This window comes from Odocoileus virginianus, chromosome 16 (assembly GCF_023699985.2).
Source record: "Odocoileus virginianus isolate 20LAN1187 ecotype Illinois chromosome 16, Ovbor_1.2, whole genome shotgun sequence".
Classification (NCBI taxonomy): Eukaryota; Metazoa; Chordata; class Mammalia; order Artiodactyla; family Cervidae; genus Odocoileus; species Odocoileus virginianus.
This window is the reverse complement of record NC_069689.1, coordinates 40,603,280-40,616,116: the sequence shown is the minus strand read 5'-3', so window position 1 is coordinate 40,616,116 and position 12,837 is coordinate 40,603,280. Positions and strand designations below refer to the sequence as shown.

Sequence of the window (12,837 nt, the reverse complement as noted above, 5' to 3'; positions counted from 1 at the left end):
TGATAACAAACTGATCATTGGTCCAGGGAATAATTGAAATACCCTGAAATTCTATAATTCAGACACAGGAGAACTGAAACAGCAATCTCCTTAATTTGACAGCAATGTCAAAAATTTATATGACATTACCAGTAATGAGTTGAGAAACTAAAGAAATTTTTCTAAACTATCAATAACAAAAAGAGAAACTTCATAAACCATACTGAAGACTCTATTATCTAGTTCCTCCAAAGAAAGCATTATAGCCTTTGTTATATGAAGGAGTCAAAAAGGACACAGTCAAAAAATGTAGGTAAAAAAAGTAATATGGGAAGACCTCCACAGTGGTCCAATGGCTGAGACACTGCACTCCCAATGCAGGGGGCCCGGGTTCAATTTCTGGTCAGAGAACTTGATCCCACTCATCACAACTAACATTCATATGCCACAGCAAAGATCCAAGATCCCACATGTTGCAACTAAGACACAGAGCTGCTAAATAAATTAATTAATCAAAATAAATATTCAATAATAAAAATAAATAAATTGTTTTTTAAATCTTTCTTCTAAAAAAGTCAGAATGGCTGCTATCAAAATATCTGCAAACAATAAATGCTGGAGAGGGTGCGGAGAAAAAGGAACCCTCTTACACTGTTAGTGGGAATGCAAACTAGTACAGCCAGTATGGAGAACAGTGCGGAGATTCCTTAAAAAACTGGAAATAGAACTGCCATACGACCCAGCAATCCCACTGCTGGGCATACACACCAAGGAAATTGGAACCAGAATTGAAAGAGACATATGTACCCCAATGTTCATCACATCTCTGTTTAAAACAGCCAGGACATGGAAGCAACCTAGATGTCCATCAGTAGATGAATGGATAAGAAAGCTGTGATACATATACACAATGGAATACTACTCAGCTATTAAAAAGAACACATCTGAACCAGTTCTAACGGGATGGATGAAACTGGAGCCTATTTTACAGAGCAAAGTAAGTCAGAAATAAAAACACCAATACAGTATATTAACACATATATATGGAATTTAGAAAGATGGTAATGATGACCCTATATGCGAGACAGCAAAAGAGACACAGATATAAAGAACAGACTTTCGAACTCTGTGGGAGAAGGCGAGGGTGTGATAATTTGAAAGAATAGCATTGAAACATGTATATTATCACATGTGAAACAGATCACCAGTCCAGGTTCGATGCATGAGACAGGGTGCTCAGGACTGGTGCACTGGGATGACCCTGAGGGATGGGATGGGGAGGGAGATGGGAGGGGGGTTCAGGATGGGGAACACATGTACACCCATGGCTGATTCACGTCAATGTATGGCAAAAATCCACCACCATATTGTAATTAGCCTCCAATTAAAATAAATAAATTTTAAAAAAAGAAATGAAAATTATGAAGACCATACAGTTATAGGAGATAAAAGTTCATGAGAATGATTTAAAATATAAAGTGTTAAAAGATAAACTGAGACATATTGATATTTTTAAGAGTTTATTTGAAGAAAAATCTATTTTAATCAGGCAGTACCAAACTAGAAGTGATTGGGTGCACTCTACCAACAGAAGCTAGTGGAAAGATTTTTATAAGGAAGAAGCAGAAGTCAAGCAAAAAATTATTTGATTAGCCATAGCTTAAGTGTTTACCTTACTTGGAAAACCATAGTTAGATGTTTATGATTTTGATTTCTTAACCTTGAAGCATTTCAAGCTTAAGGTTTGGTTTGATTAGGTAGGCTGCTAAGAATAGAACCACCTCAGTCTAATGGATTCCTTATTTAAATAATTATTTTCACAATATGTAAATAAATAAAATAATTAAACACCTAAAAAAAAAGTAATGTGGGGCATCAGACAATTAATAAAAATATTTTTCTAGATTTTTAAATATTTGCTGTTTAAAAAAATTTTTAATGTGTAATTTATTGTGATTTCTTCTTATTCTAAATACATATTCAGTTTCATACAAATATTATAGCCACAATTTTGTATTATTTTTCTTTAAATGAATCCCAGCACTTGGCCAAGCTCTAAGCTCCACAAACAGTCTTCTGCTTACCCTGCACTGTCCCAAGAATTATCTTTCCACCAACTTCATTCTTTCAAAATCCAGACAGCATCACCATAATGTCACTTTTTTCTGACTGGTTCATCAATCTCTTCAATTATTTACTAATTCTCCTAAATGTGACTGGGTTTTTTAACATACTCTGAAGTGCAACATATTTGAGAGGAGTCCACATTTTAGAGATGAATACATAAATGCTCCTAACAATTCAGGAATTCTTTTTTTTTTTTCCAGTTTTATTTATTTATTTTACTTTACAATATTGTATTGGTTTTGCCATACACTGACATGAATCCACCATGGGTGTACATGATTTAAATAAAGTTGAAGCTGTGAATCACATTTTAACTCTACTCTTAAAGTGAAACGAAGTCGCTCAGTCTTGTCTGACTCTTTGCGACCCCTGTGGACTGTAGCCTACCAGGTGCCTCCGTCCATGGGATTCTCCAGAGTGGATTACCATTTCCTTCCTCAGGGATCTTCCTGACTCAGGGATCGAACCGGAGTCTTCCGCATTGCAGGCAGACACTTTACTCTCTGAGCCACCAGGGAAGCCCAGACTAGACCTGTTAAATAATCTATGGCTGTTTCTTTCCACACCCCACAGCCCTTCTAGAATAAATATCACCTATTAGACTTTCATCTTTGCATTGTTACTTTTGTAAACAGCTCTTTTGCCCCTTTTCTGTTTGTTCATCTCTATTTTCCTTAAACTTTAATTATAAAAATGAGATCATCAAGTAACATTTAACCTACCTGCTGACTTCTTCGTTATTAAATATACACAGTGCCTTGCTGAACCTGTTGATTCCTTTCTGGGATTAAAAGGAGTCAAGAATGAAGAATTCAGTAGTTAAAGAATGATTGACTCTTCACCCCCGGCTTCCTCCTTAGCAAATTTACAGGTTGATCACGGGGGCAATACAGCATCCAAAGAAAGATCAGAAGTCAGCAGGTCTGCAAGCAATGGAAAAAGTGATGAAGAATCTGACCTCCTATCTTAATGATTAACTAAGACTGCTTACCTCTTTTCCCTTTAAAAATTGTTACAGCTGAGCAGAATTTTAGAGTTGGTCTCAGAACATGATTCCACCTTCTCCCCAGATTGCTGACTTTTCTGAATAAAGTGCCTTTCCTTTTTACTGACTCTTGCCCCTCAATTAATGGCTTTTGTGCAGTGAACAGCCAAACCTGAGTTCAGTAACACTTTTAAAAGCAACGTAGCTATATCTTAGAAACAAGTGTAATTTTTTGTTGCTCTTGATGTTGGAAAAACTCAGATTTTAACAGCAAGTGTTCTATTAAGTATTTCCTGTTAACATAGTGAGTGAATCTGATGCTTACAGTTAGAGGAAAAAGAATTGGCTTGAAAAAAAAATAGAATTTCTCTATTGTACTAAATTAGTGAACTATTGGCAATTTCATATGGCTAATCCAATGTAATAAGTAATTACCTTTTAAGTAGAAGTCTGATTTGGCTGAGAAAATAACCAAAAATGCTCTTTGGAAAAAACACCAGTTTTTTGTTTTGTTTTGTGTATTTGTTAGAGTAAGAATGAGTGTGGTCACCATTACCAACTGGACACATTTTGTTAAAACCCAAGTTGAGAAATTTCAGCTTGCCAAAAAATTATTTCCATAATCTTACTATCATTGAAACTGAAATAAATCAATAAAAAATGGTGTATATTTATTTTGTACTTGGTATAGACAGGGCAGAATAACAGTTCAATCAGTCTTACTCCAATATACTTGTATTTCTATGCTTGTATTCTAAAGTTTTTAGCATATACTTATGAAAAGATGAAATTGCAAGACCTTAAACAGCTGTCAAATAATAAAGAAAAAAAGCACTGCTTCATTTCAACAAAACAAATCCAAATGCAGAAAGAATGCACTCAATCTAAGCAGCAAGGCAAATATTGGCTGTGTATGTGCCAGTATTCTTGCCTGGAAAATCCCATGGACGGAGGAGCCTGGTGTCACATTCCAGCAATCACTGTAGCTTCCTTCCAGAGGTCTGAGCAGCCAGTGTAAGTAACGGTGAAATGCAGGGAACTTCCTAGGCCCAAACCAAACATCAGCTGGAGAATCATCCAGAAGATCCATCAGTAGGGGAGGTGTGGATCCATCCTGTTCACTGTTGGGTACCCAAGTGAAGGTGGCCAGACCAACACCTTCCACCTCTGGAGGTGACAGCGACCACTGGCAACTCCAACTGGGCAAGTACCACCTTCATTCTGTGCTGGATGCTAAGAATTTGCCCTCACAATGACAGTTATATATTGTTACTGGTGGAATAAATGGGGAGAACTTATATTCAAAGATTCAGTGGTTTTTCTAAAAATTAAGAGCTAGTCAGTTTTTGGATTTAGGCTTGATGTCACTGATATCTGACTTCAAAAGTCAGGAGAAATTTATATGCACAAATGTACACACACACACACACACACATAAACTATTCATATTATTCTACCTTAACCTTCAGGTTATCCAAATCAGTAAAACATTTATTACTGGTAAAGTTGTTACTGATCCAGGTTCTTGTACTCTTCAACCAATACAGATGGAGAACAGGCCAGATGAGGAATGCAGGCAAGGCTTTACTGGGACGTGAGGAAACAAGGAGCAGTGTCCCTCGCTCGGCCCTGGAGCCACAGCGGGAGCGGGGAGGGCCGAGCCTGGTCCCTTAAACGGGGTGAAAGTTGCGGCGGATCCACGGGTTGGGCTGGAGCAGTGGCTGAGGTGGTCTGCTCACCCCTTTGGTGGTACCCTGTGTGAGGACCCTGCCTGAGGAGAACCCCACTTTTACTCCCCAAATCTCAGAAGCACCAGTTAGGTTTTTGGTCTTTCTGTATCATATTGTTCATAATTTGCTTCAACTGTGGATGCAGTTATTTTTAGTCCCTCATAATTTTATTTGTATTCTGTTGCTCAAGTAAGTGTTTACCTAGGTGCAAGCAAAGGGTCCCAGATCCCAGGTCCCAGCTTATCTCAATATTATACCTCCCAACTCATTTAAAAACATTGGAATTTAGTAACTGTTTATTCAGAATGTATACTGTCCTTGTAAAATTGTTTTCTAGATTTCATTCACTTCAGCATTTTCCAATATTTTCTTTATCATGGAGTCAACCCATGATGATATACAAAAGAATTTCACTAAATCTATTAGTTGGATGATTTGGGGCAAATTATTTTAAGCTCCTGGATATTTTGAGGTTGTGACTTTGAATATCCCCAAGTTACCTTTCAGATCTAAAAGTTTATTAAGTCTAAATTATTAAAATTCATCATATATGCAATAAAAGATAGAAATATGACATATTAACTATTTTTAAAAAATTATTTGAATTAATACTACCAAACAGAAGGTATGAAACCAAGCACACTCTGAAAAATAAGGCAAAATATTCAAGCCTTCTTGCTGTACATGTTTTCACCAAAAACAAAACCAAAAAAGTCTCTTAATCATCTACTAGAAAATTCTTTTCCATGGCTCTTGCCCCTATTTTAGGAAACTAAGGCATTATTTAGGATAGTACTAACAATCTCCAAATTATCATGACAGTGCAATAAAACTGCTTCTATAAGAAAACAATGTATATATCGGTGGATGGCAAGGGGTCACAACACAGTGAAAGCCACTCTCATGCCATCCTGTGGCTCTGGCCTCAACGGCCATGCCTTGGCAGGTTCTGCATTCACATGTGGATGAGCCGTGGAAAAGGGAAGCCTGGGCAGCGGCCCCAGAGAGGGGCTATGGCCATTCCCATTGAGTCTGTGCCCTTGCTTCCTCTCTAGCCCTGGATATCTTCAGTTCAGTTCAGTCGCTCAGTCATGTCTGACTCTTTGAGACCCATGGACTGCAGCACATCAGGCTTCCCTGTCCATCACCAACTCCTAGAACCTGCTCAAACTCATGTCCATTGAGTGAGTGATGCATTCCAACCATCTTATACTCTGTCGTCCCTTCTTCTCCACCTTCAATCTTTCCCAGCATCAGCATCTTTTCCAATGAGTCAATTCTTCACATCAGGTGGCCAAAGTATTGGAGTTTCAGCTTCAGCATCAGTCCTTCCAATAAATATTCAGGGCTGATCTCCCTTAGAATTGACTGATTTGATTTCCTTGCCATCCAAGGGACTCACAAGAGTCTTCTCCAACACAACAGTTCAAAAGCATCAATTTTTCAGTGTTCAACTTTCTTTACAGTCCAATTCTCACATCCATACATGACTGCTGGAAAAACCATAGCTTTGACTAGATGGACCTTTGTTGGCAAATAACATCTCTGATTTTTAATATGCTAAGTTTGTCATAGCTTTTCTTTCAAGGAGCAAGCATCTTTTAATTTCATGGCTGCAGTCACCATCTGCAGTGATATTGTAGCGATATTGCAGTGATATTGGAGAAAAATTAAGTCAGCCACTGTTTCCATTGTTTCCCCATCTATTTGCCATGAAGTGATGGGACAGGATACCATAGTCTTCATTTATTGAATGTTAAGTTTTAAAACAGCTTTTTCGCTCTCCTCTTTCACTTTTATCAAGAGGTTCTTTAGTTCCTCTCACTTTCTGCCATAAGCATGGTGTTATCTGCATATCAGAGGTTATTGATATTTCTCCCCACAATCTTGATTCTAGCTTGTGCTTCATCCAACCCAGAATTTCACATGATGTGCTCTGCATTTAAGTTAAATATGCAGGGTGACAATACACAGCCTTGAGGTACTCCTTTCTCAATTTGGAACCAGTCCATTGTTCCACGTCTAATTCTGACTGTTGCTTCTTGACCTGCATACATATTTCTCAGGAGGCAGGTAAGGTGGTCTGGTATTCCCATCTCTTGAAGAAGTTTCCACAGTTTGTTGTAATCCACACAGTCAAAGGTTTTGGCATAGTCAGTAAAGCAGAAGTATCTTAGCATTGTTTTAAATTGTATTGTCATGTTTATATGTGGGAGTGAAATTTCTCCCCAGTTTATTGACTCCTCCGTTCTCAATCCACTTTTCCTTCCTGTGGGTTTTTTCCCCCTCCCTGGGAGCTAAGGGGCAGATATAGTAAGAACAGTTACTTTTCCCTGTGAAACATTTTCTTTTAGTCTGTGGCTCAACTGTAGACATTATGTACAGTCCTTTTCATTCCACAAATGTTTTCAATTATTAAGAATTTTAATTTTTAAAAAAATCACAGAGACATTCAAAATTCTTAGAGACTGAGAATCTCCATCCTTCCCTGATCTTTGCTTAGGGTGACCCTGGCCCTTTATCTTCCCTATGGTCTGCCTATTACTTTCATAGCAGCATTTCTCCATATTCATTGACAGGCAATTCCAGAACAGTATTTGTTTTACAAAAGTTTAAAAAAAGAAAAATAAGAAATGCTTGGTCATAAGCAGATTCAGGAAATCCTGACAATTTGCCTCCTTGATCAAGTTTTACCAATTTCTAAAATCTTCCTTTTTCCCACATACTTGCCAACATTTCACATTGCACACTTGCTTTTTGGCCTAATGCTAGCCTGGAGCCAGTGGGGTTGAGATTTTTTTTCAGATGCATTCTAGTCTTGCGGTTCCTCTCCAAGAGGCTTGTTCACAAGTTCTGACTTTTATATAGCAGTATTTGTCTTTTTATAAATCATGCGTAGTTTCTTTCCATATGGGATACCAATTTCTTATGTGGGGTGTACATGTTTATCTCCCAGTCAGCTGTTTGTTTTATTTCACCTTTTCTCCTGCAAGACATGAGTTGTTAAAGCAGTGCAACGTATGGATTCTTTCTTTACAGTTGGCAGTGTTTAGTTTTGGTTTTACGGCTGTAAGACCATCCCTAAACAAGATCTTTTAAAACGGTAGTCTCTGAAGGGCTTTGGCCCCAAAACGTCCCCAAGGGGGTATTCGGGGTTTCATCTATTGCCTTCAAAGTGCAAAATCCCACTTAAAATGCCTTTAAGCACCATGACTGGAAAAATCTGATCTAATAAAAGTTATCCTCTGCTTCAAAACCGGTGAACTGAAACCCAGGAGCCAGGCTCACAACCTGCTGTTGGTTCTTCAAAGCACTCACAAATCTCACCGCAGAGCGTCTTAAAGGGCGTTTAGAAATCTAGGTCCCTCCACAGACGCTGCGGGAGGGCTGTGCGGTGCCAAGAACCGCTGCGCCTCCCCGGGGCGGGGTGAGGGGTTGGGGAGGCGGCAGCACTTCGCTCCGGGCTCCAGGCCGCGCGCGACGAGACTTAACCATAACTGGGACTGCCGGCTCCGAGCGCCGAAAACCCGCGCAGGCGCGGAAGGCCGCGGCAGCTCGGCGGCGGCACCGCGCGGCGAAAGCGGAAGCAGACGGCGTGATTCAATTGTCTTGTACGGTGGCGTTCTCACGTCCTCTCCCACATGGTCTAGCGGTTAGGATTCCTGGTTTTCACCCAGGCGGCCCGGGTTCGACTCCCGGTGTGGGAAGGAAAGACTCTTTTAGAAGCCTGGTTAAGAAATTCACCGTCAAGTAAACTAAGATCTTTCTTAGCAAGAAGACTCGATATAATTGAAGAAAGGTGCGATTCCCTGAAGGGGAGTGGTGAGCTTGAAAATCCACCTTGTAATTCGTAATACAGGAAATGCTGCTTCTGTAAGCAGTATCGTTGTTTTTGCCCATAATATAATTTATTTAAAATATATTTATTGGTCAAACTCTATTAAAAAAAGGAATTATCTTATTTTCCTCCCAGCATTTTATGACATTATATAGCTTATAATTGATATTATAATGCTGTGTAAGTTTAAGGTGTACAACATGATGTTTTGATACACATAACTGTGAAATGATTATCACAATGGGGTTAATTAACACCTCTATCACGTCACTTAATTATATAATCAGCATATGTTTTACACAGGGAATTCATTGCTGTCTTCTCTCACTAAGTGTTTCTGTCAGGAGGATAGAGAGCTGGCCAGGAGGAGATGAGAAAAGACCCAGGGAAATTGATGTTTGATGACCGAGTTGGGAGGGAAGCAAGAACCTTCCTGAATCAGAAATCTCTATGGCCTGAGAGTCTCCAAATAGAAATACTGCTTTAGCAGAGGCTTGCACAGGGATGCAGACAGCAAGAGAAGATCCTTTCACCTGACCAGCTTCCACAGCACATGACATGGGTTAATGAGGCATGGAATCAGCTTCCGGATCGAATCACACATGGTTAGGTTGAGGTCAGGGCTCCTTGCAAATTCAGTGTTTCAGAAGTGGAAAACGCCTTGAAATCTTCTAAGCTTCTAGGCCATTTCCAGAATGAAAATAAAGTATTTCTATGCATATGAAACTGAACAGGACCCTGTGGGGCCCTCCCTGGTACAAAAAGCTTTTCCTTTTTGGCTTCTTACTTGCAGGATAAAGGATGCAACCTCCTAGACCCTCCAGAATACCAAAGAGCAGATTCAAACATTACTAGCCAGGGCTGTAAGGGAAAGCAGAAGTGTGTGCCTTTTGCACAGGTCAAATACATGAATTAGTAATTAGATATGCCTGAGTGCTAAGTCACTTCAGTCAAGTCCTTTTGTTTGGGACCCTACAGACTGAAGCCCACCAGGGCCCTCTCTCCAGGGGGATTCTTCAGGCAAGAACACTGGAGTGGCTTGGCATGCCATCCTCCAAGGGATCTTCCCAACCCAAGGGCTGAACCCAGGTCTCCCACATTGCCGGCAGATTCTTTACCATCTGAGCCACCAGGGAAGCCCAAGGATACTGCAGTGGGTAGCCCATCCTTTCTCCAGTGGCTCTTCCCAACCCTGGAATCGAACTGGGGTCTCCTGCATTGCAGGTGGATTCTTTACCAGCTGAGCTACCTGGAAAGCCCCAATAATTAGATCTGTCAGTACAGCTTCTGCATCATGCAAATCTTTGTTGGTGACACTAATCTTTAATGTTCTCTAAGATGCAGCCTCGCTTTTGGTTTACTATCTTCTTAAGAAGGGGAACTTCCAGAGGCTACCATTTTGTCTTTTCTGATCATAGTAGCCCACACTCCAAGATTCAAGGGGCAATAGGATAATGTGAGTTGTCAAGTAGGAGATTTGACTTATACATGACAGGTTCAGGTATTTTCACAGATCCACTGGAACCACTTTGAAATAAACTTAGGCCACAACTTCATTTATTTCAAGTCCCAGTGCACAACACAAAAATACTGGAGGAGCAGGAAGAACATAAAACAACATTAATTCTAATAATTCTGAGCTGCCTAACCATAGGAAGAGAAGAAAGTCAAACCAAAGCCAGTGTAAGTTAACAGAACAAATGGCTATAGTTCCTCTATAGGGTTGGGGATGTGTTTACAGTCTGTTCTTGTGACAGTGTTGCAAGGTCCTTCCTCTGGTGCATCCAGTCTATCCTTGCTTCAATGGTAAGAGTCTGGGAACTGACTTGGCTCTTGGCACTGGGCCAGAAGCAATATAGTCCATTGCAGTGACTCAAGCAAAGTTTCCAGTCACCAAGCCTAGAGCTTTTTAGCTGTACATATCAAACAATACTTCAGTAGATAGCCCATTTATTTCATTCCCAGGACACCACTGCCAGATTCCTCTTGTTCCAGCACTGCTTCAGTAGCTGAGCTCACCTTTTTCCTTGCAGGTTTGCTCCTGTACTCTTGCCCTCTGAGATTCCATAACTCCTATTTAATCAGGAGCCCACATGCCTTTTCTCTGGGGCCCTGGTCTGTGCAAGACTTCTACCAAAGTGTTTTCAAGCAGCAAATGCTCTCTTCATCAGTGCATTTCACAATCCCTTATGGAGGAAATATTGCCTGAACCTCTTTGAGGGGCACAGTGGATGGACAGTTGTGTTCACATTTGATAAATCCTCAGGCCAAACTATAAGAAGGGAAGACAGCCCCACCCATCAACATAAAATAAAGACTTACTGAGTATGGCCCCAACCATTAGAACAAGACCCAGATTCCTCCACAGCCAGTCCCTCCCATCAGAAATCTTCCACAAGCCTCTTAACTTTATCCATTAGAGGGCAGAGAGAATGGAAACCACATTTACAAAAAACTAACCAAACTGATCACCTGGATCACAGTCTTGTCTAACTCAATGAAACTATGAGCTATGCCATGTACAGCCACCCAAGATGGACAGGTCATTGTGAAGAGTTCTGACAAAATGTGGTCCACGGGAGAAGGGAATGGCAAACCACTTCAGTATTCTTGCCTGAGAACCTCATGAACAGTATGAAAAGGCAAAAAGATAGGACACTGAAAGATGAAATCCCCAGGTTGGTAGGTACCCAATATGTTAATGGAGAAGAGTGGAGAAATAACTCCAGAGAGAATGAAGAGATGGAGCCAAAGTGAAAACAACACCCAGTTGTGGATGTGATTGGTGATGGAAGTAAAGTCTGATGCTGCAAAGAACAATATTGCATAGGAACCTGGAATGTTAGGTCCATGAATCAAGGTAAATTGGAAGTGGCCAAACAGGAGACGGCAAGGGTGAGCATCGACATTTTAGGAATCAGAGAACTTAAATGGACTGGAATGGGTGAATTTAACTAGATGACCATTATATCTACTACTGTGGGCAAGAATTCCTTAGAAGAAATGGAGTAGCCCTGACAGTCAACAAAAGAATCCAAAATGCAGTACTTGGGTGCAATCTCAAAAACGACAGGATGATCTCTGTTCATTTCCAAGCAAATCATTCAATATCATGTAATCCAAGTCTATGCCATAACCACTAATGCCAAAGAAGTTGAAGTTGAATGGTTTTATGAAAACCTACAAGACCTCCAAGAACTAATACCAAAAAAAAGATGTCCTTTTCTTCATAGGGGACTGGAATGAAAAAAGTAGGAAGTCAAGAGATACCTGGAATAACAGGCAAGCTTGGCCTTGGAGTACAAAATGAAGCAGGGAAAAGGCTAACAGTTTTGCCAAGAGAACATACTGGTCATAGCAAACACCCTCTTCCAACAACACAAAAGATGACTCTTTCCATGGACATCACCAGGTGATCAATACTGAAATCAAATTGATTATATTATTTGCCACTGAAGATGGGGAAGCTCTATATAACCAGCAAAAACAAAACCAGAAGCTGACTGTGGCTCAGATCCTGAACTCCTTATTGCAAAATTCAGACTTAAATTGAAGAAAGTAGAGAAAACCACTAGACCATTCAGATATCACCTAAATCAAATCCCTTATATAGTGGAAGTGACAAATAGATTCAAGGGGTTAGATCTCATAGATAGAGTGCCTGAAGAACTATGGACAGAGGTTTGTGACATTGTACAGTGGGCAGTAATCAAATTCATCCCAAGAAGAAGAAGAAATGCAAAAAGGCAAAATGGTTGTCTGAGGAGGCCTTACAAATAGCTGAGAAAAGAAAAGAAATGAAAAGCAAAGAAGAAAAGGAAAGATACATCCATCTGAAAGCAGAGTTCCAAAAATATCAAGGAGAGAGAAGAAGCCTTCCTAAGTGATCAATGCAAAGAAATAGAGGAAAACAGTAGAATGGGAAAGACTAGAGATCTCTTCAAGAAAATTAGAGATACCAAGGGAACATTACATACAAAGATGGGCACTATAAAGAACATTTGAAATCATATAGGCCTAACAGAAGCATAAGATATTAAGAAGAGGTGGCAAGAATACACAGGATAACTATACAAAAAAGTTCGTAATGACCCAGATATCCACAATGGTATGATTACTCACCTTGAGCCAGAGACCCTAGAGTGTAGAGTCAAGCGGGCCTTAGGAAGCATCACGGC

The 12,837-nt window shown here is 40.0% G+C and overlaps 1 non-coding gene across 1 annotated transcript; it reads left to right on the top strand.

The window, feature by feature from the left end:
• The first annotated feature begins 8,456 nt into the window (after positions 1–8,456).
• TRNAE-UUC (transfer RNA glutamic acid (anticodon UUC)) lies at positions 8,457–8,528 on the top strand. Its single transcript has one exon. It is a non-coding gene; the product is annotated as a tRNA-Glu (tRNA).
• The last annotated feature ends 4,309 nt before the right edge of the window (positions 8,529–12,837 follow it).